Genomic DNA, 25,194 nt, shown 5'->3' with positions numbered 1-25,194 from the left:
TCTCTACTAAAAATACAAAAATTAGCTGGGCGGGGTGGTGGGCATCTGTAATCCCAGCTACTCGGGGCTGAAGAAGGAGAATTGCTTGAGCCCAGGAGGTGGAGGTTGCAGTAAGCCGAGATTGCGCCACTGCGCTCCAGCCTGGGCGACAGAGCAAGACTCCATCTAAAAAAGAAAGAAAAAGTACTAAAGTCACCTTTCTTGCTTTCTTTTTTTGTTGTTGTCGAGACAGGGTCTTGCCCTGCTGCTCAGGATGGAATGCAGTGGCATGATGATGGTTCACTACAGCCTTGGCCTCCCAGGCTGAAGTGATTGCCCTGCCTTAAGCCTCCCAGGCGCTTATTTTTAAATTTTTTTGTAGAAATGGGGTCTAACTGTGTTGCCCTGGCTCACTTTTCTTACTAATACACTTGGAGTGACTTAAATTGTGTGTATTCTGTAGCTTCTTAGGTTTGTGTTCAGTTTATTGAATGTGGGAGTGTTCATTTGTTAATGCCTAAGTGAGATTTGTTATTGTCTATACAGCAAGGTGTAATAATTATATCTTCTTGTATATGTAGTTGTGTGGATATTAACCAGTTAAATTGTTGAGTTCTGTGTTGCAGATTAGTTCAACACAAAGCAAGGCTTTTTGGTATCATTGGGAAAACCAAAGGGACTTTGTCGTGGGCAGTTTTATTAGCAAAGGAAAACTTCTTTATGTATTACTGTAAAATCACACAGTCTTGGTACCCTGTCATATACCTGTCATGTGGGCTAACAGTTTGATGTTGAATAACTATTGTCAGTTACTAGATTGTAAAGTACCTCATCCAGAGAATAGGCATGAAACTTCCCATAATTCAGTTTCCAACCTTGATAGTGAGTGCTTTACTAGGTACAGTAATTTGTAAATTTATTTTCATGAACCTGGGTGCTTGGCAAAATAGGGATAGCATGCATTTCTACTGATGTGTGCCTGTGGTGAGGAAAGTTGAGTTTCTATACTTGAGCATAAGGAGACTTGGGAATTCTTTCCTTGGCCATTTATAAAGTTACTGTGACTATGTATCTTTTAGTATGAAATGGATAAAGAAATCTACATTCTATTTTTAATAATAGCTTTATTGAGATATAATTCACATAACAGTTTACCCACTTAAAGGGTACAATTCAATAGTTTTTAGTGTATTTGCAAGAGTTTGGGCAACTAGCACCACAATTTTCATTTTTATCATCCCTAAAGAAATCTACTACCAGTCACTCCCCATTCTTCCCATATCTCCCTAACCTGCATTTACTTTCTGTGTTTATGGATTTGCCTGTTCTGGACATTTTGTATAAATGGTATCATGTTACAATATGTGATCTCCTTTGACTGGCTTCTTTCACTTAGCATAACATTTTCAAGGTTTATTCCCGTGGTAGCATGTATCAGTATCATTCCTTTTTATTACCAATTAATATGCCATTGTATGGAAATAGTATATTTTATCCACTTATCAGTTGATTTTAAATAATTTCAAAACCTCCCCACATTTCAAAATTATTGCTGTTATTAATAATGTTGTGATTATTCATGTGTAGTTTTTTTTATGTGCATATATATATATGTTTCATTTCTCTTGGTTTGGGTATATACCTAGGAATGAAATGGCTGGGCCATAAGAACTGTATGTTCGACCTTTTGAGGAACTGTCAAACTACTGAAAAGTGGCTGCACCATTTTACATTCCTATCATGAAAGGTATGAGTATTCTCATCTCTCTACAACCTTGAATGACACTTGTTATTGTCTTGTTTATTTTAGCTGTTCTAGTGGGTGTGAAGTGGTATCACTGTAATTTTGTTTTCCATTTTTCTGATGCTAAATAATTTTAAGCATCTTTTTATATGCTTATTGGCTATTTGTGTATCTTCTTTGGAGAGATATCTACTGAGATCCTTTGCCCTTTTTTTTTCTTTTTTCTTTTCCTTTTCTTTTTCTTTTTTTTTTTGAGACGGAGTTTTGCTCTTCTGCAATGGCACAACTTCAGCTCAGGTTCAAGTGATTCTCCTGCCTCAGCCTCCCAAGTAGCTGGGATTATAGGCATGCACCACTATGCCCAGCTAATTTTTTTTGTATTTTTAGTAGAGACGGGGTTTCACCATGTTGGCCAGGCTGGTCTTGAACTCCTGACATCAGGTGATCCGCCTGCCTTAGCCTCCCAAAGTGCTGGGATTACAGACATGAGCCACTGTGCCTGGCTCTTTTTTTTTCTTTTCTTTTTTTGAAATGGAGTCTTGCTCTGTCGCTCAGGCTGTAGTACAACGGCACAGTCTCAGCTCACTGCAACCTCCGCCTCCCGGGCTCAAGAGATATTCGTGCCTCAGCCTCCCAAGTAGCTAGGATTACGGGTGCCCACCACCACCCCTGGCTAATTTTTGTGTTTTTAGTAGAGGTGGGGTTTTGCCATGTTGTCCAGGCTGGTCTCGAACTCCAGGGCTCAAGTGGTCCCTTTGCCCATTGTTAAATTGTGTTATTTGTCCTTTTAGTACTGAGTTTTAAGAATTCTTCATATATTCTAGGTACTAATCCCTTATATATATGATTTACAAATAATTGCTCCCAGTCTGTGGGGTTTTTGTGTTTTGTTTTTGAGACGGAGTCTCGCTGTGTCACCCAGGCTGGAGTGCAGTGGCGTGATACTGGCTCACTGCCACCTCTGCCTCCCGGGTTCAAGCTATTCTCCTGCCTCAGCCTCCTGAGTAGCTGGGACTACAGGCATGTGCCACTACACCTGGCTAATTTTTTGTATTTTTAGTAGAGATGGGGTTTCACCGTGTTAGCCAGGATGGTCTCTATCTCCTGACCTCGTGATCCACCTGCCATGGCCTCCCAAAGTGCTGGGATTACAGTCATGAGCCACCGTGCCCGGCTGGGTTTTTTCATTTTTTTTGGAGGTAGTGTCCTTATTTTTAAAAAATTTGTGGTAAAATATACGTAAAATACACTATCTTAACCATTTTAAAACGTACTGTTCCGTGACATTAAGTACTTTCATTGTAATCACCATCCATCTTCAGAACTCTTTTCATCTTGCAAAACTGTAACTTTGCGTCTGTTAAACAATAACTTCACATTTCCTCCTCCTTCAGGCTTTGGACAGCCACCATTCTACTTTCTGTCTCTATGAATTTGACTACTTTAGGTTCTTTATAGGAGTGGAATCATACAGTATTTGTCCTTTTGTGACTGGTTTATTTCACTTAGCACAATGTCTTCAAGGTCCATCCATGTTATAACTTGTGTCCTACTCTATTCTATGTATATATCACATTTTGTTTATCCATTCATCCCTCAATGGACACCTTTTAGGTGTTGTGAATAGTACTGCTGTGAATATGGATGTACAAACAGTGGTGGTGTCCTTTGAAGCAAAAATGTTCTTAATTTTGATGAAGTCCAAAGCATCTATTTTTTTTTCTTTTGTAGCTTGTGCTTTTGGTGTCATGTCTAAGAAACCATTGCCTAATCCAAGATCACGAATATTTATCCGTATGTTTTCTTCTAAGAGTTTAATGTATTAGTTCATACATTTAGGTCTTTGATTCTTTTGAGTTGATTTTGGTAGATGCCATGAGGTCACAGTCATAGTTTATGGAATAGTGGCCCTAAACTTAAGCTCTAGTTGTTAGTCTGCTTTGGTTATGCTGAAAAGTTGCAGCATAAATACTTTTTGCAGGGATCCCTCCTCCACAATGCTGCCACTCCACCCTGCAGGACTCTAAGTCCAGCCTCTCTTGGCCCTGAATGATTGAGAACTCTGGAACAAAGACCTTGGCAATAATGTTTTTATATGCATTTCATTTTTCCTCATTGGTCATAATGGCTTTATTCTTTCTGACTTATCCACCCCACAATGTAATTTATGTTAGGTGGAAAATTCCCCCTAACTTTAGTAAGGCTCTTTGGGGTGGGAAAAGCCTCACCTGTGTGGGGGCATTGCCCCTTGATTCTTGGTTTCTGAACCACATTCCTGCAGAGTGGTGCCCTGCGGGAATCTTGGTATTATACTTTAAGGCAACTTCCTTCCCATTTAAGAAATTAAAAAGATTTAAACAAAGAAAAATGACAGAGTGGTGTTGAGGAGTGGTGTTGGGCAAAGCTCGTAGTCTTCACAGTATGGGAAGGGAAAAATAGTTTTAGGCTCTTTCACTATTTGTCAGACCAGTCATTAAGTGAGAAGCTTTTCCTGGTTTTTCCTTTTTTATTTTTGAGAAGTTTTGCTCCCTCGCCCAGTGTGGAGTGCAGTGGCACAATCTCGGCCCACCCCAATCTCCACCTCCTGGGTTCAAGCAATTATCCTGCCTCAGCCTCCCGAGTAGCTGGGATTATAGGCGCGCGCCACTGCACCCGGCTACATTTTTGTATTTTTAGTGGACACAGGGTTTCACCATGTTGGCCAGGCTGGTCTTCAACTCCTGACCTCAGGTAATCTGCCACCTCAGCCTCCCAGCATGCTAGGATTACAGGCGTAAGCTACCACACCAGGCTGGTTTTTCCATGTTGACAAATGATTTTTGCTTTTCAGTGGGAATAAAAAGAAGAACAAAAGCAAGCAGCCCCAGACTGTTTAGAAGGATCCCCTTGGCTTACCCTGTGTATAAACTACATCGAGATTTTCTGTATAATCAGAGATTCTCAAGAGTTTCAGTTCCCCTTGCTGTTTAAATTAACAGGACTTGAATTCCTAGAACAAAATGCCTAGCATTGTGGCAGGACTGGAGTTCTTGGTTTAGCTGCTTATATTTTAAACCTCCTTCCCTTATTTTTTGGACATAGAAAGGTAGAAGATATAATACTATCAATTTTTTGAAGTGGTGGGCATTATTTTGTAAATTAAAAATGTTAGATGTAATGTAGTTAAAGGTTCTTATCACTTGACTGCTGAGCACAAGAAAAGCACAAACCAGGCTACTTGTTGTAGGTCCTCTGGTTTCAGAATGATTTATGCTCACTTTACTAGCACATATTTAGTTGCCTTGAACCTTCTCAACTGTAGCTTCCTCTTACAGAACACAGTGCCCCACAAGGAAACCTTGAATCTGTGGTCTCCTCCCAGGTTTTAGCCGAAGCCCACAACTCACCGAGCATGTGAAGCAAGGGCCATTGGTAGATGGGTCTTATGTCCATATACAGGTTGAATATTCCTAATCTGAAAATCTAAAATCCTAAATGCTCCCAAATCTGAAACTTCTTGAGTGGCAACATGATGCTCAAAGGAAATGCTCAGTGGAGGATTTTGGATTTTTGGATTGGGGATGCTTAACTGGTAAGTTTAATGCAAATGTTCCAAAATCTGAAAAAATCCGAAGTCTGAAATGCTTCTGGTTCCAATCATTTTGGATAAGGGATAGTCAGTCTGCACTTTTGATATATCTCTAGAGGTTGTGAAATCTTAGGCAGTTCAAAAATCATGTTGTTTGGCCGGATGCAGTGGCTCACACCTGTAATCCCAGCACCTTGGGAGGCCGAGGTGGGCAGATCACCTGAGGTTGGGAGTTCAAGACTAGCCTGACCAACATGGAGAAACCCCATCTCTACTAAAAATACAAAATTATCTGGGCGTGGTGGCGCATGCCTGTAATCCCAGCTACTCGGGAGGCTGAGGCAGGAGAATAGCTTGAACCCAGGAGGCGGAGGTTGCAGTGGGCTGAGATTGCACCACTGCACTCCAGCCTGGGCAACAAGAGTGAAACTCTGTCTTTAAAAAAAAAAAAAAAAAAAAAGTCATGTTGTTTTAACTATTCATTGCCATTTGTTGGTTGGGCCTCTTCAGCCATTGTGATCTAATCCTAGTTCGATCCATTGTTGAATTCAAGTATTGAGGTCTTAGGGTGAATGAGCAAGGCTTTGGGCTGGCACATAAAGGCGGGACACCCACAGGTCCTGCTCTTGGGGAGTTTGGGTAAGTGTATTTTATTCCCGAGATACACTTGTAAAAATATAGATGGTAGGCCATAGGTGGTCTCACAGTTTGTCTGTAGTAGTACAGTTACTGTTTGATTCAGGGGAGTGAGAGGTGAGTCTGTTTCAGAGCAGGTGCCTGGGGGACAACCTGGGGAGGAAGGTTGAGCCTGCAGGGCTTTGGATGTGTGAAGGGAATGATTCCCAGTAGTGTTTTGTATTATTTCAAAGTACTTCTATACCATTGTTACCTCCTGCCAGGTCTCATCTGCTTCTGTCGGTAGGTTGGCCATGTCCCCATTTCACAGATGAGGAAACTTGGCTTTGAGCGTGTGGCTTGGTGCAACTGAGATTTGGGTCTAGATCGTATGAGTCAATTCCACTATACATTTTCTAGGAAGTGGTAGTAGCATGAACAAAAAAGCTGAAGAGGATGGACTCAGATAGCATGGTGAGTTCTTTGGGATTGGGGAGGGGAAGGTGAAAAGTGCAGAAAGGGATGAGGGGGTTGTGTACTGTGACAAGGTTTGTCCAGACAAGTTGCCGAGAGTGCCCGGGAAGACTGAAACCCTCACAAGGGTGTGTGTGTGTGTGTGTGTGTGTGTGTGTGTGTGTAAACAGCTCTATTGAGGAATAGCTGATGTATAATCTGCACATATTTAGAATGTACAGTTTGGTAAGTTTTGACGTGTATACTTGAAAAACATCACCATGCTCGAGAATGAACATTATTCATCACCCTGAAAAGTTTACTCCTGCCCCCAAGAAGGGCTTTTAAAAAAATTTTTTTATTTTGAAATTTTTTCAAGTGGTAAGTTTGAAGAAGAAAAAAAACTTCTGTGTACCCGTTACCCAGATTCACCAGTTTTTGACATTTTGATAATTTGCTTGCATCCTTTATGTATGTATATATGTATACATGTGTATATGTCTATATTTGTAGGTACCTAGATTTGTGCACACACACGGTTCCCCTGCCAACCCAGTCAAGGGTAGCTCTTATGAGTGGTGCTGCTGTATTCTTTAATGCTTCAATGTGTATTTCCAGAGATCAAGAATAGTCTCTTATGGATCTGTAGTACAGCATTCACATTCAGGAAAGTTACGGTTTTTTTTTTGAGCCGGCGTCTCACTCTGTTGCCCAGGCTGGAGTGCAATGGCGTGATCTTGGCTCACTGCAACCTCTGCCTCCTGGGTTCAAGCGATTCTCCTGGCTCAGCTTCCTGAGTAGCTGGGATTACAGGCGCCTGCCGCCACGCCTGGCTAATTTTGGTATTTTTAGTAGAGCTGGGGTTTCACCATGCTGGCGAGGCTGGTCTTGAACTCCCGACCTCAGATGACCTGCCCACTTTGGCCTCCCAAAGTGCTGGGATTACAGGCGTGAGCCACCATTCTCGGCCAGGAAAGTTATTGTTAATATAGTATTTTTTATTTCATGTTCCAGTTTTGTCAGTTTCCTAATAATCTCCTTAATAGCAAGGAGATTTTTCTCCTCATACAGAATCCAGTACAGGGTTATACAGTGCACTTCAGCATTACCTTTCTTGAGTTACCTTTGCTTTGAACATTTCCTCAGCATTTCTCAGTCTTTCATGCCATTGACACCTTGGAAGAAACCAGACCAACTATTTTTAAAGTGTCCAAGGGTTTTGAGGTTTTAGCAGGTGTGTGAATGTGATCTATCTGGGTTTGGGAAAAATGAACAGTTGTGAGTGAGGTGGATACAGATGGTGGGGAGGAAGTTGGAGGCAGTGGGCTCTGATTCCCACAGGCTTAGGTTGGTGGAAGCTGTGGTTGGGGGAATTGTCAGTAAAATTGCTTGGATAAGGATGGACCTGGAAAGGAAGCAAAGGTGATTGCAGGGTTCTAATGCTTGTGTTCTGGAAAATTAAATAAAGAGCAGGGAGGTTTAAAGATAAAACTGGGAAAGGGCTGTTTTATGTCCAGGAATTGTTATGCATACATTTCTTCTTTCTGCACACTGTGATAGCCCTGATGGTAACTACTTAGAAAAAAGGTTGTGAAATTTTAGGAGTTTGGGACCCAGTGGCCAGATTGAAATTCAGTGCATGTAGGGCAGTTGCCAATAAAGTCACCCTTGGGTACTTGTTCATAGCTTTAGATGGAGGAATGTTTGTTCTCTAGCTTTAAGGAATTGAGACTGGTATCATCGGGGCAGTGTCTGATGGACCTAGTTTAGGGAAGTTCATAGGCCAGTGTCTTTGCAAGTGAAACTAGGCATCTTTCCCCAATGAGAGAGCATATGGAGACGTTCACTTTAAGGAAGGGTTTTGAAAGGGGAGGTATTGGTGGAACTTACCAACTTTGTTATGTAGCCTAGTTATCATTTCTGTAGGTGTGTAACAGTTTATCAAGTGCAAGGAGTTGTTACCTCTGAATCTTCTATATAGGAAAGAAAATTTAGGCATGTTTAGTAACATGCAGTAACCTCTGGAATGCAAAAATGCATCTGTACTTTCTTTTATGAAGTCTGAGTAGAGAACATTTCAGTGTGGGGCATGAGCTGTCTCACCAGTAGGACAGCTTTAGAAGTCATTAAGCTTTCAGTGTTGTAAACTGTTTATCACTTATATTAAAACATCACAACTGCCTGAGACCAGTGCTCTTACTTGGTTGCTTTGTCAGGAGACTTGTGAATATTGAATCCTTTTAAGTTTTTACAATGTTTTGAGAAGTGGAATTAGTTAAAAATATATCCTGTTATCAGAATGTCTGCTGGCTAGGATTTGTTATTCTGTTGTTCTATTTAAATAGAATATGTCATATATTAGATGTTTTCTTAAATAGCCTTAGGTTTTAAATAAAAAGTAAGGCTGGGCATGGATTTGTTATTCTGTTGTTCTATTTAAATAGAATATGTCATATATTAGATGTTTTCTTAAATAGCCTTAGGTTTTAAATAAAAAGTAAGGCTGGGCATGGTGGTTCACACCTGTAATCCCAGCACTTTGGGAGGCTGAGGTGGGAGGTTGGCTTGATCCCAGGAGTTCATGACTAGCCTGGGCAACATAGCAAGACCTTGACTCAAAAAATAAATAAAATAAGATAAAATAAAATGTAGTGAAGACAAAGACGACTTTATCCTGGTCCCTGGTCAGGGACCTGGTTCATAATTTAAAACTCTCTTGTTTGAATTTAATAATCTATAAAGTAGGATTGATAAACTGTACTGCCTTGGATTGCTTTTGAAAATGTGTGTGCCAAGGCCTGCTTTCACATGGTAAGAGGAAAGTCATTACCTATCATATGCCATGTTTTCCTCTAACTTATACCTAAAATATTTTAGAGTGCTTATTGCCTTATGTAAAATTACAAGATCATATAATCACATTCCCAACCTGTGGAAAATCAAACTTTTTTTTTTTAAAGTGAAAGCAAGTTTATTAAAATAAAGGAATAAAGAATGGCTACTGCAAAGGCAGAGCAGCCTAGACTCTCTGTAACTGAGTCTAAGCTAATGGAGAACGGATTATTGTAAAAAAAACCCTCTGTTTTATAGCAGAATTTTCTACCAGGCCACATATGAATTTTCTGCTCTTGCTGTCTTGAGTGTTAACAGTGGGAAATTGTGGACACTTACACTGAGCAGTACTTAGAATTTGCTGGATTTGCTGAAAAGTAATCCATCAGCATTGGAGACCACAAGCAGTATAAAATTGTTGATACCCATATTTATGTTTATTTTCTTTAGGTGGAGAAAGAGACCCTTGAGTTAGAGTTTTTGGATGATGAGTTTAGTACTTAATCATTAGTATATTTGTGCATGTCATATTCTAGGTCATAATAAATTATCAACATGCCACATTTGTGGTAGTTAGATAATGCTTTTATTTCCTCTTTTTTCCCCACTTTGAATCCAGATTAACATAATATGTTAATTTGTGTTTTTCTCAACTCAGTGTGGTAATTCCATTGCATTAAAACGTTAGGCACTTTTGTCTTAACTAATAATCCACTTAATCTCTCACAATAAAAAGTACTTTCATTTCTACTGACTTAACATTTATCCAATCAAAACTTTATATATTATTAGACTTTTTGTTACTTTTACCTAGCATCCAAAACCATGTTTTATGATTGGTTGGCAAAGAGCTGTAGAAAACAGATTTTAATATTGCAATGTATATTGTTAGATTTTTCTATCTGATGGATTGCCAAAAATATTCTGTGTTATATACATAAAAAACTATATGCATAATTCCCAGTGAGACAGTTATTTTCATTACTCGAAATACTCTCATTGAAAATTGTAATTCCATGTTCCATTACATGCTTACCAAAAATGATTCCAGGTTGGGGGAGTGGTTGATTCCATATACTCTCAAAATTTCCAAAAAAATAATGAGTGGACTTGATAAACTTTAAAAAGCATTAAATTCCTATGCAGTGTTATCTGTCACCTCCCCCCGCCAAGTTGCCTGGCTAGCCACCATTTAATTTATGATGAGATGAGTGCTCTGGCCCTGGGGTTCCCACCCCACCCCCTTTAGTCAGAGTGCTGTTCTTATCATATGGTATGAATCAGAACTGATCATTTATAACGCATGTTATAAGTGATTGGGTAAGACAGGCAAGCACAATTTTTAGATGTTATAAAGCAAAGCATTGCTGCAATTTCTGGGTAAGTTTTCATGAAACTCCTGTAGTAACATATTTCTCTTTGCTCTTAGGAATGTCCTGAGTGATCTTTTTTTTTTTTTTTTTAAGCAGTATTAGTTTTTAACAGCTTTGATCACATTCCTGGCCTGTTTTCTGTTGGTGGTACTATCAGGCTATGAGATGATAATAGTCCCCAGGTGCATGAAATCTTAGAATTGGGATTAGGCCACATATCTCCTTTTGGGTTCTTCTGCAGAGGGTCATCTAGGCTTTGTTTATCTCCAGAGATTAGGAGTCTTTTATTTCTTATTTTTATTTATTGAGACAATCTCACACTGTCACCCAGGCTGAAGAGCAGAGGTTTGATCACAGCTCATTACAGCCTCAAACTCCTGGGCTCAAGCCATCCTCCCACCTCAGCTTCCCAAGTAGCTGGGACTACAGGCGTGCGCCACCGTGCCTGGCTAATAAAAAAAAAAAAATTTTTTTTTTTTTTTTTTTTAAGAGATGGTGTCTCACTTTGTTGCCCAGGCTGGTCTGAAACTCCTCCTGCCACAGCTTCCCAAAGTGTTGGGATTACAGGCATGAGCCACCATGCCTGGCCTGGGGAACTTCTTGACCATGGTCCCCAGAACTGGACCCCTTTCTCGTTATGGGATGCGCTCTGATTTATCAATGTCCTTCTTAAAGTGTGTTAATGAAGAACTCATCTAGTTCTCTAGATATAGTGTGGCCAGTTTTGAGTGTAGTAAGACTTTAATTTCCTGTGATTTGGAAATTGTACATTTGTTAATGCAGCCTAAGACTACCACACCTTTTTGTCACTTACAGTGGTTCATATGACACAGCAAACATTTCTGTGCCTGCCTCCAAACACATTTCCCCATTAAAAAGAAAAAAAACTGTTGAACTTCCAATTTTATGTTGATTTTTAAACCCAGCATTCTAACTTGTCAGTGTAATTTAATTCTGTTGTTGATTTTATTGCTTATTTTATTTCTTGTTGTTGGCAAGTTTACCGATCTGTCTTCTGGGTTGTCGTGTGATACACACAGATGTAAATGCAGAGGAAAAAAGTTGATTTTCGTAATAGTCAGCAACAGTAATAACTAATGCCCCACACGGTCCCCTGTGTCACTTTTGAAAAAAAAAAAGCCTTTGTTCATAGAGCAGCCTTACCAAGGGATAAATGTTTTATGGCCTGAAGGGAAATGCATCTCAATATAATGGCTGTGTTATTTTTTAGAAGCCAGTTTTGTTTTTCTTTCCCCTTTAACTGTATTCCATTTTTTTAAAACATTCCCATTGGATAACTTAGAGAAAGGTGAATAAATGCAAATCAGGTGGTTTTGTTTTGATTAGTAGTACCTTTGATAAAAGGAATTGATTCTGCTGAGAATTTGGCTGTATAAGTGTGTTGCCATAGCAGACTTGCAGTCATAAAATGATTGGCATGGGCTTAAACCTTTGAATCACACCCTGGAAGCATATAATACCTTAAGGAATCTCTTGTCTGTAGTTGTTTCTTACTTACAGAGCAGGACACTCTTCTTCCATGCTTACTTATAGTGATCCTTAGGGAATGAGCAAGATAGGAGTAAACTTGGAAAATAATTTTTAGGGGATTGGAATCTGAGAAATAATGATAAAAAATAGTTTAACTTTGAAAAACCATGTTATGCCAGGCATAGAGCTGTGTGTTTTCTGTGTACTGTCTCATCATGACAAGCCTGAAGCAAGTCATTATTGGCCCCATTTTACACAGGCTCAGGCAATGGTGGAATTATGTCGAGCAGGCAGGAGGCTTGGTGATTTTTGTTTGGATTTTCTTTGGCTTGGGAAAGACAGATTTGCCTTTTGCTAGAAAAGAAACTCCTTCAGTGAGCTAGCACTTCAAAGTTGATGTCTCAGAATGTCGTGGAGATGCAGCCAGTTCACCTGAAGTAAGTGGTGGTGGTTAAATAAACATCTCCTCTGTAAGTCTAGCTCTTCCTACAGTTGTGAAATCTGAGATTTTTTTGTTTGTTTGTTTTAATATTTGTTGGTAGAAATAGATCATCAATGCATACTTTGTGTTTATATAAACTGCATTCTCTTAAAGGTTTTTGTTTTCATTGAAGATTTTTAGCCTCCAAGTGAACTTAAAATATTATCTATGCAATCGATTCTTTATAGACTTTTTTTAGATTTTAACACTAAATTTGGGAAACCATGCATATTGTATACCTTATTTAATAATCCAAAGAATTGTTTGCACTTTCAAAAGAGTTACAGAAAGGCTGAACACAAGTTAAATAACCTGTATGTCCTAAATTTTCCATTACTGAATAAATACTTCTTCAGTATTGTATATTGCTTGCTTTCTAATAAGTCAGATTGTCAGAGATGTTTCAGTAAATTATCTCTATATTAAAATTATATCTGAATCCCTTTTCTCTCTGAGATGATCTTGCCAGTATTAAACATTGTGCCATATGCATTATTAGCCCAAAAGCTTAAATAAGAACCAAACTTGTAGACTGAATATTTTAACCGTAAAATTATATACCTATATATGCATATATGGTATGCTGTATATTAAATTTAACATTTCAAATAACATGTATAGCAAACATTCAGCCAAATACTCTTTCATGAAAAGGTATTATTCTTAAAAAGTTAGCGAAAAGCTTATTTAGATAGAAATGTCTAGACATAAGTACTAAGCCTATGAAACTTGAAAGTAAAGTCTGCTGTGCTATTAAGAAAAAGAAGATTGGTTTTTAACCTACTGAATTGTGCAGATACAAAAGTGCTTAGCATGACAAAATTACCAAAATAAAAACATTTTAGAGGTTATTTGGTTCTAGCAATGTTAATTATTTTGTGTTTCTGGATAATTTAATGTTTGTATTTTAAATTTTATATAAATTTCCTCTTTATAACAAGTTTTAAAAAGCACACAAAAATAGTTCAAACTATATATAATCTGTTATTTTTCATCCTAGTTAGCTCATCACAAGTAACTCAGCAAAACAATGCTTGAACATTCAGTTCTACTAAAATACAATATTTGAGTAGATCCCATCACTTTACCCATTGTTTGCTATGTTGGACCCTAAAACAGGCTGCTGACAGATCGGACAAGTGAAATTCTCTGAGAGGCATTGGTCAGTACAATGAATATGAAATTCATGCCTGCAAGGTAATTGCCTAAGCTTGTTTCCAGTTATGTAGTCACTGATACAAACACTACAGATTTTACCTCGTTCACTATCAATACTGTTATGCTCTAGCGCCGGGTGGAAAGATTGTCAGTCTGTTCTTTGGTTAAATCATGTATTCAGGCGGGCATGGTGGCTCTTGCCTGTAATCCTAGCACTTTGGGAGGCCGAGGCAGGCGGATCACCTGAGGTCAGGAGTTCAAGACCAGCCTGGCCAACATGGTGAAACCCCATGTCTACTAAAATACAAAAATCAGCCAGGCATGATGGCGGGTTCCTGTAATCCCAGCTACTCGGGAGGCTGAGATGGGAGAATAGCTTGAACCCGGGAGATGGTGATTGCAGTGAGCCAAGATCACACCACTGCACTCCAGCCTGGGTGGCTGAGTGAGACTCCATCTCAAAAAAAAAAAAAAAAGAGCAAGGGGAGGAATAGGTAGTGTTCCAGTTTGACTAAATCATTTGAATTTTGCAACTACATGCTACCCCTATTGTCACTGTTTCAGGTATGAGGCTGGGTGGTCTCATTTACACCAAGCATTTCAGTGCTGTCTCCTTGGGCCTGCCTGTCTCGAGAGGAACCTTCCCTGTGCTGGCTGCTGTTAGTAACTGTACCTAAGTTACTCAGTTCTCAATGCATCTCTGGTAAATGCTGACCATTTCTCTGAAGCTTTGACTTGGAGAACCAGAGCTTCTCTCTAGTGGTTGAACCCTCCATTAGAGTACTAGGTTCTCCAGACCGAGTCATAATCTGCCTTAAGATTGACCAAAGAGCCACTGGTGATGGCTCAACAAGCTCATTCTCAGAAATCCTAGGAAGAATTATGGTACTAACATAGGTTTGAATACGTGACCGCTCTAAACGAGAAATGATTCGGCAGAAGCCCCCACTATTGCTTGGAATAGTGACTGTATTTTCTGTTAGCCCTACTCTGGATGAGTTCTGTTTGCAGTACTGTCTTGATCTCTATTTTCTCTGGGATGGATCCTTCTCACTTGAAGGTCCAGTGTGATTGTTCGATGTCGTCGTACAGCAGTTGAGGATCTGCTGGATTCTTCTTCTTCTACTGTTATTCTTGACTTAAGTCTTGAATTAGAGAATGGGGTATATGCAGTACCTCTGTGTTCTCTATCTTGCTCTGAAAAGACTTGAGTTATACCTCTCCTCCTAACAGATCTTCTAGTGGTTTGCTGTATTGGTCTACTTTCCCTTTGTGAATTATGACAAACAGTGCCACTGTGTCTCTGAATTGGTGAACGGCTTTGGCTACTGAAAGTAGATGTTATTGGCCCTAATCTTTGGTTTGTATTTCTCACTGTAACATTACATCTAGCCCCATTTTCCCAAACATGTGCTGCTTTAAACTGTTGTGCCTCCCTTTGCCTGAGTTCGCTGCCACCCGACTGGTTTGTGTTACTGAAATTAGTGCGTGAAGCACTAGCTCTGGGAATGCCAGCTGATCCCCCAATTCCATTTCTTAATCTTCCCAATGTTGAGAAAGATCCTTCAGCTGAATTTTTCCCCCTTGAAGCAAGCCTAGTCCTTAGAATGTTGGAACTACCACCATTGAAATTCACTGAGGTTTGGCTTCTTGTTCGCCTAGCCACAGGACTAGTTGACCTTTGTTGCCTATTTGTAGTATGATCTCTGTTACTATCTGAAAGTGGAATGTTTGTATAATCTCCATGAATTTCAGATCCTCTATTTTCATGATTTATGTGGATTTCCAAACTAAACCGAAACTCTCCACTGTTGGAGTTTGTTCGACTCACAGCTCTCCAATTTTGATTCCCATTTTGTCCACTTTGAGTTGCATTTCCTGTGCCCCGAAAGGTGTTCAACTATGCTAGAAGAGAATATTCATTTGAACTTTCTCTGGGGACTTCTGAGTCTCTGTAATTTGTTCCATTTATTTATTTTATTTTATTTTTTTGAGACGCAGTTTCACTCTTGTTGCCTAGGCTGGAGTGCAATGGCACAATCTTGGCTCACTGCAAACTCCACCTCCCAGATTCAAGCGATTCTCCTGCCTCAGCCTCCGGAGTAGCTGGGATTAGGGATTACAGGCATGTGCCACCACACCCGGCTAATTTTTTATATCTGTTTAGTAGAGATGGGGTTTCACCATGTTGGCCAGGCTGGTCTTGAACTCCAGACCTCATGATCCACCCACTCAGCCCCCCAAAGTGCTGGGATTACAGGCATGAGCCACTGCGCCCGGCCAATTTGTTCCATTTCTCAAGTCAGGCTGAGATGCTAGTTGTTTGTTGACCCCATCTAACCACTGTTGCAGTTCTTCTGATGTTATTTCTCTAGGGGAGCCTAAAAGATTATGGTCTCTCATAAGCTGATAATCTTCATCATTGAGTTCACAGACTCTTCTCTGTGGAGATGCTCTTGCTGCCATCTTCTCCCATTTTCACAATGATTACGGTCTTGAGATAAGGTTTCTTCACTACCACCATCTGATCTAGATCTAGACTGATTCATCCTGAGATTCCTGGCTTTCTTATTTTCCTTTCAACATGCTTTTAACATATGCCATGGTATCCATCCTTCAATTGTTTGTGCCTTTTTGGAGAGCTGTCCATCTCTTCCCAACTCAAATCCAGGCCTGTTGGTCTTCAGGGTTCTTAGTTTTAACTACTGTACTGTTCTTGGTTTCATAACTCTGCTGTTCAGTAAAATAACAATTATTGTCCTCTCTGCCCTCATCACTCAGCTTAGCCAAATCATCCACCAGAATACAATCCCGTTCTGTGGAACAGCTCTTGGGAGCTTGGAAGAAGAAAGATGAGTGGGTATTTTAGTATGAATTGGTGGTATTCTACATGTACATTTAAAGTTTTCAGGGCCAGGTGTCATGGCTCATGCCTGTAATCCCAGCTCTTGGAGGGGAGTGTAGGGTGAGATGGGTGGATCTCTTGAGTCCAGGAGTTTGAAACCAGCCTGGGCAACATGGTGAAACCACTTCTCTACAAAAATTAGCAGGGTGTGTGACGTATGCCTGTTGTCGCAGCTACTCTGGATGCTGAGGTGGGAGGATCATTTGAGCCTGGGAGGCGGGGTTGCAGTGAGCCAAGATTGCGCCACTGCACTCCAGCCTGGGTGACAGAGCCAGGACCATGTCTCACAAAAAAAAAAAAAACTTTTCAGGTCTTGCACTACTCTAGAAGAAATATCTAGAATGGCAGATGATGTGATTTTGGCAAGCGTGTCACATGTTGATTTCTGTTTTGCCGGTGAATGCATCAGGCCTGAGGTATGTGTGGGATCTGGACTTCTCCATTTCTTGTTTCTGATCACCTGAGGCTTGCACTCTGGAGCTTTTCCTTGTCTTCGGAGAATTTTCAGTGTGATACATCTCATTTGTTGTATTACAAACAATGTACAGAAGAACACTTAATGCTTTCATTGGTTAGGAATCTCTGAAATTAAAAAGGAAATACCATGTTAGTTTTTGCCTTCTTATTTATTGTTCAACATTGTTACTTAAATCTTTTTTCCTATTTTCAGGTCATTTTTTCCCCCCCAACATGTTTGGTATTCTTTCTATCCACCTGTTCCTTCACCCAAATATAGTTAGGAGAGGAGTGCTGACCTATTAAGGCTTGTGTACTGTGGCTCTGTGTCTCTATTAGATGAGACTGAGTTCCTTTTCTGGCTCCTAGATGCTGGGGACATATTACCTGGTCACAAGAATGTGAGTTCTGATATGATTTCCCACCCTTCTCTCTTTTAGTAGTAAACATTCTTAGTAACCTGTCACCTTTTTTTTTTTGAGACGGAGTTTTGCTCTTGTTGCCCAGGCTGGAGTGCAGTGGCGTGACTGCAACCTCCGCCTCCCGGGTTCAAGCGATTCTCCTGCCTCAGCCTCCCAAGTAGCTGGGATTACAGGCATGCACCACCACGTCCGGCTAATTTTGTATTTTTAGTAGAGACAGGGCTTCTCCATGTTGGTTAGGCTGGTCTCGAACTCCTGACCTCAGGTGTCTGCCTTGGCCTCCCAAAGTGCTGGGATTACAGGCGTGAGCCACCGTGCCTGGCTTTTCACCTTTGTTATTGGTCAAGGACAGATTGTTCCCTAAACTGTCATTTCTCTTCTGTTATCCCATTAGAAATTCATGCAGAAATTAATACTTTGGTATCGTATTTAAACATATCTGTTCAGTTATATCTATTTCGAGTGACTTGGATCCAGTAGGGAGGGTGTGGGCAGGTTTTGTATGTATTCACATGTTAGCATAAAGATTCTAAAGCATGAGGGCTTTCCATTGAAAAAGGAGCCCCGGGAAGCTCACTGGAAGTGAGTTGCAATAGAACATTGTTTCCTGTTCCTTGCTCCTTTCTCCATCTGTCCCTTTTGCTCTGGCTCCGGATCTAGACTGCCATGTAGTGTCAGTTTTTCTTTTCATTCCTTGGTCTGCTTCAGGTCTTAATTTTATTCTGCCTTCTTCCCTCCACACCCCTTGCATGCAGCCTCGCAGATCAACTCTGTCCTAAGCAGAGAAATACAACTTCGTCTCCCTCTTGTATTTCAGTCTTGTTCTGCCCTATAGTAGCTTCTGATACCTCCAGCAATAAATAAAATTGCTCATCATGGCCTTTTCAGGCCATTCCTGCTGCTGCTACCTGTGAGTTTACCGATGGGCTTCTCATTCTTCTCCACATGCCTTTGGCACTCCACGGGCCCTCTTCTTCTGAAATCCTTTTTCCTGTCTTGTTCATTAGATGAGCATCGTCTCGTCCTTCAGAATCATTTCCTTTACAGAACTTTTCAGAGTACCTGTTTTAGTTCTTGTCTTCTAAATTTTTTCTCTGTCCTTCATACATCTTTAAACATTAGTCCCTTTGCAGCGCTCTCTGACTTAATTTTTTGTTGTGTGCCAGGGTGTGCAATGTTCTTTTTTTGCGTTTCAATTTTTTTTCATTTAAAAAAAACCCTCCTTACTATCATTTCCAGATATTCTTGTCTCAGCTGAAGATACTTGTTTTTCATTTTGAATAAATATTCCAAGTAACTAAAGCTCTTTCAAATTTAGGAAGAAGGCGTTTTCCCTTTCCCTTCCTATCCCACATCTGGTTTATCAGCAGTGCTGTCATCTTTATCTTCAAAATATATCCAGGTTCCTTTACTTCTTACCCCTTCCACTTCTGTGTCTGGTTCAAGCCCCTGTAGTTTCTCTGCAGGTTGGTTGCTCTGTCTCCTAACTGCTTTTCTTGCTTCTGTCCGTTCTTCTCTTGCAGCCTGTACTCAGCAAGGCCAGACGGATCCCCTGCTCCAAACTTCCCCTGGCTGCCTACCTCCCTCAGCATGAAAGCTGAGGTTCCCACAGCAGCCTGCAAGGCTCTTTATTACAGCCCAGCCCTCCTGACCTCATGTTCCTCTCTTTCATGTCTCTCTGGTCACTTGGCCTCCTTTCACGCCATGCATCCTTCTGCCTTGGGGCTTTGGCACCATCCCTTGCCTCCCTTTGGAACACTCTTCCCCAGGTGTCTGCCTGGCTACTTCCTTCACCTCACCTCGCTCACTCAGATGTCACCTTTTCAAAGCAATCTTCCTTGACCTCATTGTTGATAATCACAGCCTCCCCGCATGCCCGGTATATGCCATGCACCATCCCCTCTGCTGTATGTATGTATGTATGTATGTATATATGTATTTGAGATGGAGTCTCACTCTGTCGCCCAGAGTGCAGTGGCGCGATCTTGCCTCACTGCAACCTCCCCCTCCTGGGTTCAAGCGGTTCTCCTGCCTCAGCTTCCCGAGTAGCTGGGATTACAGGTGCGCACCACCATGCTCGGCTAAATTGTATTTTTAGTAGAGATGGGATTTCACCATGTTGGCCGGTCTGGTCTCCAACTCCTGACCTCAGGTGATCTGCCTACCTCGGCCTCCCAAAGTGCTAGGATTACAGGCGTGAGCCACTGCGTTGGCCCCTTCTGCTTTATTTCTCGTAGCACTTGTTGCCACCTACCCCCAGTGTGTATTCTTGTCCATCTCCCCCACCATACAGCACAGGCTCCACAAGGACAAGCATCCTCTGTTTTGTTCAGTCTTTTGAACCCACACGGTGGTAGGTGCTCAGCGGTTGTTTGCTGCATGAATGTGCATTTTATCTACTTCTGCATTCACTGTGTGCTTTTCTGCCTTACTGGAGTGATGGGAGTGATCATTGGGAACTTCTGGTTTTTTGCTTACCACCTATGCCATGTCTTCTGGAGCTTGACAAAGACCTCCTCTTACTGTGTACATTGATTTGCCTCCTAGCTACTTCAGCATGGTTTTCAAGCTAGGAAGGGATGAGCCTTTCAGGAGAAGCTTTATAACAAAGTGTGTTAAATAACTGGCCTTATTTTATACACAGTTTAAATCCAGCAGCCCCTGGTTGAGGATTTGAGAGGATCTCTGTGCTCTGTAGTTCTGTGGATTAGCACTTGGCTTTCATTGTTTTCTTTTAGCCCTGACTTTCTGGTTCACGTTTGTTTAAATAGTCTGAGTGTTTCAGAGGCTGAGGGGTTGGAAGGCTGGCCACCAGATAAGGGGAGCATCACTATCCTTGTGCTTTCTTCTCTGCAGGGCCAAGAGATCTTCCACTGTGCAGTGTGAGAAAGTTGCTGGCGTTGTTCTCAGTAACAAAATCTACGTGAAGATTTGCTGTCCCCTCAGTTCCTTAGTTTTCCTCTTTACAAAATGAAACGTCATTGACCATGTTTTCAGGCTGCTTGCAACTCCAGTGACCTTGAGTCCTGTAGGTCCCTCTTGCTAAGTAGAATGTTCAGATGAATTAAATATGGTGCCGTTGTGTTGCAGAATCACACTTTGAAAAGAGGTCCTATTCCCTGCAGTGTTCTTGACTTTCTGAAGAGGACTGAGCTCATGGTCAGCATGTTTCCTGGTGGTTAAACATATCTAGCTTTAAAATTTCCAGCTGCTAGAGGAGACGAAGACGATGAGAAGCAAGCACACAACAAACTGTTTGGCTTTTAGATGCATCCTGGCCTGGCTGGGTGGACTTGCACAGAACTGCTGGTGCCAGGTTAGTTCCCTGGGACTTTTCCAACATTTGTCTCTGTATTGAGTTTTGTCCTTATTCCTGAAATAGAGTAGCCACTGAAATCAGGAACCAGAACTGCTGGAAAATACCTTTGGAAACCACTGTGTTGCATGGTAGAGGAAAGGCAACTGCCAGTAGTTAAAATACCGGCTTGAGTGCTAGTTTTTTCACCCTTTATTTTTTCTCTTTAAAGAAAGGTCTGATTTACTTTCTTCTGTCTGTTAAAGCTCTTCACAGGCTCCTAGAAAAACAAGCCATTTAATGGTACCAGCTGTGAGGACCCAACTTCAGTTCCATGAAAGCTGCTTGGTAGTTCTGGTCACAGGGTCCTGATGGGAGACCGTGTAACTGCTGCTAGGCAGTCAGCTGGAGGGCTCTGGTGTGGCTCACGCTTGTGTTTGTTCAAGTGACCTGAATGTGCTTCCTCTTTGGGGACCTGTTTCAAATGCACATGCTGACGCCGTAATCATCCACTAAACCAAGTGAGAGTCAGGAAATTCAACTTCGTAGTGCCTGTGACTTGGCCACACTCCCTGTACACATAAAACAAGGTCTTAAATCAGAGACTACCATCTAGATTAACACTCAAACTGCAGATGGGGGCCGGAGCTGCTCTTGGTGTGGGAACTGCAACTTTGAAGTTCCAGACTTTGATGTGATTAACATTTCAGACTTAAAGTCCTTTCTGTGTGGTAACTTTTTTTTTTTTTTTTTTTACACCAAACTGAAAATAAAAATTGATTTAGATTAGGGGTGTTGGAGAAGCAGATTGTAAAGGGAGGAGCCCTCTTGCAAACCACATGTAACTATGTCACATCCTTATGTGCCTCAGGAAGAGAGAGATGACAGACTAGTGACCTTTCACCATATCTCTTCTACTTCTAGCTGTTCTCACAGAGACCCTGCCCTCCAACACACACACCACCTCCAAAAAGAGGACACTTTTGACTTTGTTATCTCTTATTGACCAAGTGATAATCCTGATGGAGAAATAGGGTTTACAGGCATGAGGTGTTCTTTTTTACCCAGATTTCAAGGTTCAAATACTGGAGATCATCTTACAGCCTTCTTCAAATTGTGGCTGATTAAAGTTTAATTCTTCACCTCTATCTTGCTGGTGAAAGGAATACGAGGGCAGGGAAAGTAGAGTTTGTGGGTCATTCCTCTTTTAAAACGTTGCCATTAAAATTGTAGATCAACTGATACACAGTAGTCCTCCTTTATAGGAGGGAGGTAGTTCTTTTCCCTATACCTACATACCTATGATAGTTATACATTAGGCAGAGTAAGAGATTAACAACAATAACTAATAATAAAACAGACCAATAATAACAGTATACTGTAATAAAAGATAGATGAATGCGGTTTCTCTCTCTCTCAGAATATCTTACTGTATTGTACTGCAGGTAACTCAAAAAGGCGGAAAGGGAAAGCTCAGGGAAGGACTACTGTACATGGAATTGACATCAAGCAAACAAGAAATGTTGTGCCTGGGATGATAAAATTTCTTGGCCACTGAAATTGTTGGGCCAGCCTTCTTTTTGAAAGAAATCTCCTTAGGCATGCTTGCGCGCACACACGTGTGTGTACGTACATATGTGTAACACACACAAGTCTCTTCTGTTTTCTTAGGCTAAAAACCTGAGGTGTCGTCCTGATAATATCATGGAGACCCTGTAACATTTTTTCCATCATACATGGCACTTTATCTTCGTAGCTGTGTCTATGATATACTGTCTACCTGCTGTGCTCTGTCCATTTGAGCTTTCTAGAACCCTGTAGGAGAGGTGGGGAAGCCTGGATTTTGTTGGGGAGATCCAAGGTCTCTATGGCATGACAGCTGATAAATGGAAGATGGATAACTGTAACTCTTGAGTCAGTGTGTTTTCTGCTGGCCCTTTCAGTCTACTGACCTTGTTTTCAGTAGGCCTGTAAAAAGGCAGGGCAAAACCTAGCCCTCTAGTAGAGTTTTTATTTTTATTTTTATTTGTTTGTTTATTTATTTATTGAGACAGGGTCTCACTGTGTCTCCCACGCTGGAGTGCAGTGGCGTGATCTTGGCTCAACCCCCGCCTCCTGGGCTCAAACAATCCTCCCACCTCAGCCTCCTCAGTAGCTGAGACTAAAGGCATGCACCATCACACATGGCTCATTTTTTTGTATTTTCAGTAGAGACGGGGTTTTGCCACGTTGCCCAGGGTAGTTTTGAACTTCTGGACTCAAGTGATCCACTCAACTTGGCCTCCCACTGTGCTGGGATTTACAGGCTTGAGCCACTGTGCGCAGCCTAGGTCTTAGGGTTTTTACATTTTACTGTTGACAATGCTGTAGCTGTGATGGGAGGAGGGAAATAACAGGGCTCATGAGAGAGTGCTGAGCACCGTCCTCTCTCCCAAACACAGCTTCCGTGTGTTTTAGATGTGTTCTTTCCCTATCATGCCATCAATGTTTAGGGGCACAAGAAGAGTCAGGTGAGGAGGGAATGGGCATTTAAGTCCATGTGAACCCCTATAGCAGGGATCCCCCCTGGATCACTCTTTCAAGGAGATGGGATAGAATTACAGCGTAACTGTTTTAATGTACAAAATCAGCAGAAGTGATGAATATTTTTATCTTCAAATTTGTATTACACACTGAGGACCTTATATATGATTCTAAATTTATTGGTCATATCCTGAAATATACACTGGGTGTACCTAGTAACCTTGTATTGGTTACAGTGATGCTGTCTTAAGTTTATTTGTTTGTTTTAAATAATGTCTGAACCCACCATAGGGGTAGCATTCTAGCACAGTTTTGGGTAACAAATAAGATTGCATTCTGACATGGTGTCATAAATCATATCTAAAAGCCGTGAGGTCACATAGAACTTGTTTATGTAACAGGATAGAACAAAACTCATTGTTCTGAGAATATATTGCTTACTCATTTTATCCTCAGTCACGATGAGTTTTACAGCCTATGTGCAGTATTGATGCCATTGAATAAGCATTTATTTTTGATGAAGATACAACTTTTCTCCTCACATTCAGTTGAGAGGTTGCAACAACTAAGACTTTGCATTCTGGAATTTATGTAGATGTATGTGTATAGATACATGTGGTTTTTAAGGCCTGGCAACCTTAATGAATACTGGTAGAAGATTTTGGCTGCCTTTTAACAGCATTACCACGTGGTTGACCATTTAAATAAGCAGCAGTTTATCTTGATGTAGTGAATGCATTTAATTGGTTATCTTGGCAAAACAGGAGTATTTGTTGGTTACAAGCATAATTTTCTGATTTTATATTATTTTTCCTTCTAGATATTTGTGAGCTATTGTTTTTATAGCCTATATTGAAAACATGCTTTTTCTTTTTAAAATGGATTGTAGTATAGAGCTTTGTTAATAAAAAAATTTAAAATAAAAATGGTAAGGCAGAATGACTTAGTTATTTTTATATTTTCCTGTAAAAACAGCCTCAGTTAAGTGAGCCACAATGAGCCATGATGTATTTCCTCCATCAGGATGGAAAATAAGCCATTTATTATTTCAGGTCTGACTCACAGTGAACCTGCTGACACTGGGATGTTTTAAAATCATAATCATAAGGAACAGGTTAGGGCAGAAACTTGGACGCTGGGCCTAGGATTACCTGCTTATTACAGTGTTTTACAACTTGGATGCTTTAGGTTTTCTGGCACAATGTCCTAAACCTCACACACTAAACACCCCCTTGTTGTACAATTATTGCTTGCTGGTTTTAGATAGTGCCAAATAGACAGATGCCTCATCATAATTACCATTTTTTAAAATTTCACTGTTATAGACATACATAAATAGGTTGTTATCTCCTCTCCCTTCCCTCAGTACAGTATGCTCATGCTTCCACAAAAAGCACCCCGGATGTCCTTAGTTAATAAAAACGGGCAGCTGAGGAGTGAGGGTGTGGCAGGTGGATGCAGCGTGTCCTCAGTGTCGCAGGGTACATAATATTGAATTACATGTGATTGCAAAGGAAAGCAGTTACGTCGAATACAGTTGTCAGAATTGTCATAGGGTAATAGATGTGCTTCTTTATCAATACATTAAATAATATTTAGTGGCGGATCACCATAATTTTGAGGTGGAGATGAATAAACAATATTTTGAGTTGTTGACAGCAACTGTAATGTGAAGGCATCCGATTTCTGTTGGTGTCAAAGTCACAGGTACTGCCAATACTGTGATGTATTGCCTACATTCGTAATTGGAAGAAATGCTAAATTTTAATGAGCGGCTCATAAAAATGTGTTTTTTCCTATCCCAGGTCAGGAATCCCTTGAGTTCTGTCCATGGGCTCCAGGTTAAAATCCTGGGCCTTGAGGAATTTTTTTTTCCCACCCTGAAGAATTTCTTTAGGC

General features: G+C 40.8%; 1 protein-coding gene, 1 long non-coding RNA gene and 1 pseudogene across 2 annotated transcripts in view; 2 read left to right on the top strand and 1 right to left on the bottom strand.

Annotated features, from left to right (window-relative positions):
* The window catches only part of FOXO1 (forkhead box O1), a 110,859-nt gene that overhangs the window by 31,867 nt on the left and 53,798 nt on the right, over positions 1-25,194 (top strand). The window lies entirely within an intron of this gene.
* The window catches only part of LOC134759885 (uncharacterized), a 55,820-nt gene continuing 32,361 nt past the window's right edge, over positions 1,736-25,194 (top strand). The window contains exons 1-2 of the long non-coding RNA XR_010136751.1: positions 1,736-8,743; positions 8,843-25,194. The exon at positions 8,843-25,194 is cut by the window's right edge and continues 22,068 nt beyond it. This is a non-coding gene — a long non-coding RNA (uncharacterized LOC134759885). The remainder of the gene's footprint in view (positions 8,744-8,842) is intronic.
* LOC103892216 (E3 ubiquitin-protein ligase RNF6-like) lies at positions 13,621-16,291 on the bottom strand (annotated as a pseudogene).

This window comes from Pongo abelii, chromosome 14 (assembly GCF_028885655.2).
Source record: "Pongo abelii isolate AG06213 chromosome 14, NHGRI_mPonAbe1-v2.0_pri, whole genome shotgun sequence".
Lineage (NCBI taxonomy): Eukaryota > Metazoa > Chordata > Mammalia > Primates > Hominidae > Pongo > Pongo abelii.
The sequence above is the reverse complement of the archived record's forward strand: the minus strand, read 5'-3'. Positions and strand labels throughout refer to the sequence as shown.